Raw genomic sequence first — 2,963 nt, 5'->3', positions numbered from 1 at the left:
CAGAGTTTCATAGCGGTGGCGCGCATGAACTAATCGAGAGGCCGTCTCTGTGGGTAAAGAAATTTTCATCTATTACCATGGAAACAGTCGATAACAGGGATGCGTTCCCAATCTTAAATCCAACATGAAACCTCCTTTGCATGCACTCATCCGCTTGATTATCCCATTTTCGTTCATACAACTTCTTATTGTCTTAATTTGTAAATTAGTTGATCATAAAGGAGAGGGAGAGAAGGAATTATGAAGTCTTGAGCGAAAGAGGATCATTTATTTGAATTTCTATACAACTAGATCTTTAATAAAAAAAAAATACGAGCAATTCATCTTATTCACATTTATTACATATTTTGTCAGTGATACAAAGGTAATGAATGAATTTCAAATTATTTTGATGAGAAATATATTCAATATTTGTGAGAGATTATATCTCAACAAATCTCATACACATAATGGGATTAAATCAATAATAATAGATTAACGAATGAGACTTTTCGCAGATTATTGCGAGATTTAAATGAATGGTTTGCATTCTTCAGTGACCATAAAAAATTGTCTCCAATCGACAATATCTCCCGATGGAATGGAACGATGTGAATGAATGAATTGATATTTAAGTATAAATTTGAATCTTTAAAAAATTAATCGAGAGTAAAAAAAAATCAGGGAATTTGACTCTGCCATTATGGAGTTTTTGACGAGTGAAGTTTATTCACTGTACTCTGACATTTCTCTATTGTCTGTATTTACCGAGAAAAAAAAACGTTGTTCCTAGGAATCGATGTGTCTTTTTTAGGCAGCTGCATTTCTGAAATGCAATGAGCAAGCAATGTTAAAATTAAGTCATTTTGTAAAAAATTTCTAGTGACATGATCCTGAAAATCAAAGGAATGTCTTGAAATCAGGAATGATGTCTGTAAGTTTCAGTAATATTTTCGCAGAAATTCCGGGAACTTATTGGGAATTTTTATAACGTTGCCGTACTACGGAAATTTCAAGGAATTTCGTCATTGCAAATTAAAAATTTCTATAAATTTCAGTCCAATTATATGTGTACGTCCACGTGAAAAGGGCCCACTTTGTCGCATCTAATTTCCGAGATATTCGTTTTTCTCTGCTCTCCATTTATCCCAAAATTAAATTGATTTTTTGATCTTCTATACGGACGTCACACGGAGAAAAATAAATCGGTAAAAGTCTTGTGATCGCAAGGAGTTTCCCGAAGATCCCCATTTTTCATGCACGAAGAACAATGAAGCTTTTTGGAATCTTCGGGAAATTCTATTCTATCCTACTCAAGTAGGAGCGGAGGAATGAATTTTCAAAAGTGCGGACTAACCGGAGGGGCGCTTCCGATAGGGAAATTCATTTCTCCCCCCGCCCCCTAATTACGATGAAAGAATGAAAGCAATATCTATCGATGGAGAATTATATTCTCAATAAATTACAGCGGTTTCATTGCTTAATCTTTATTAGGAGAGGAGGAATGAATTTTCAAAGCGTGCAGTAACTCCGGACAAGTTCTTCTCATTCAAAAATCAATTTCTCGCCTCCCTAATTGAGATGAAGGAATGAAACCAAAGCTTACCGATTGAGAATTATATTTTTATTAAATGACATCGGTGTCATTTCTTAATCTCAGATAGGAACGGAGGAATAAATTTTCAAAAGCGCGGAGAAACCTCGAACGGTGAGCCCGGAGGGGCTCCCCCAATTGGAAAATTCTTTTCTCCCGCCCCCCTAATTGAGAGAAGGGAATGAAACCGACGCCGATCGATCGAGAATTAAATTCTCAATGAATGACAGCGGTTTTATTCCTTAATCTCACGTAGGAGCGGAGGAATGAATTTTCAAAAGCGCAGAGTAACCCCGAATGGCTCTTCGGAGGGCCTCCCCCAATTGGAAAAGTCATTTCTCCCCCCCTAATTACGATGAAAGAATGAAAGCAATATCGATCGATGGAGAATTATGTTCTAAATAAATGACAGCGGTTTCATTGCTTAATTTCTATTAGGAGAGGAGGAATGAATTTTAAAATCGTGCAGTAACTCCGGACAAGTTCTTCTCATTCAAAAATTAATTTCTCCCCTCCCTAATTGAGATGTAGAAATGAAACCAAAGCCTACCGATCGACAATTGTATTTTTAATAAATGACATCGGTTTCATTTCTTAATCTCAGTTAGGAGCGGAGGAATGAATTTTCAAAAGCGCGGAGAAACCCCGAACGGCTCTCCGACGTCGAGTGAGCTCGGAGGAACTCCCCCGATTGGAAAATTCATTTCTTCCACCCTAATTGAGATGAAGGATTGAAGCCGATGCCGATCGATCGAGAATTAAATTCGTAATAAATGACAATGGTTTCATTCCTTAATCTCAAGTAGGAGCGGAGGAATGAATTTTCGAATGCGCGGAGAAATCCCGAATGGCTCTCCGGCGTCGAGTGAGTCCGGAGGGGTTCCCCTGATTGGAAGATTCATTTCTCCCCCCCCCCTAATTGCGGAGAGGGAACGGAAGCAACATCTATCGATCGAGAATAATATTCTCAATAAATGACAGTGGTTTCATTTCTTAATCTCTATTAGGAGAGGAGGAATGAATTTTCAAAACGCGCAGTAACTCCGAACAAGTTCTTCTCATTCAAAAATTAATTTCTCCCCTCCCTAATTGAAATGAAGTAATGAAACCAAAGCATACCGATTGAGAATTATATTTTTAATGAATGACATCGGTGTCATTTCTTAATCTCAGTTAGGAACGGAGGAATGAATGTTCAAAAGCGCGGAGAAACCCCGAACGGCTTTCCGACGTCGAGTGAGCCCGGAGGGGCTTTCCCGATTAGAAAATTCATTTCTCCCCTCCTAATGAAGCTAAAGGAATGAAACCCATGCCGATCGATAGAGAATTAAATTCTCAATAAATGACGGCGGTTTCATTCCTTAATCTCAAGTAGGAGCGGAGGAATGAA

The sequence above is a fragment of the Diachasma alloeum genome, unplaced genomic scaffold (genome assembly GCF_001412515.2).
Source record: "Diachasma alloeum isolate Michigan unplaced genomic scaffold, Dall2.0 Dall_scaffold_00574, whole genome shotgun sequence".
In the NCBI taxonomy this organism is placed as follows: Eukaryota; Metazoa; Arthropoda; class Insecta; order Hymenoptera; family Braconidae; genus Diachasma; species Diachasma alloeum.
This window is presented reverse-complemented; position numbering follows the sequence as displayed.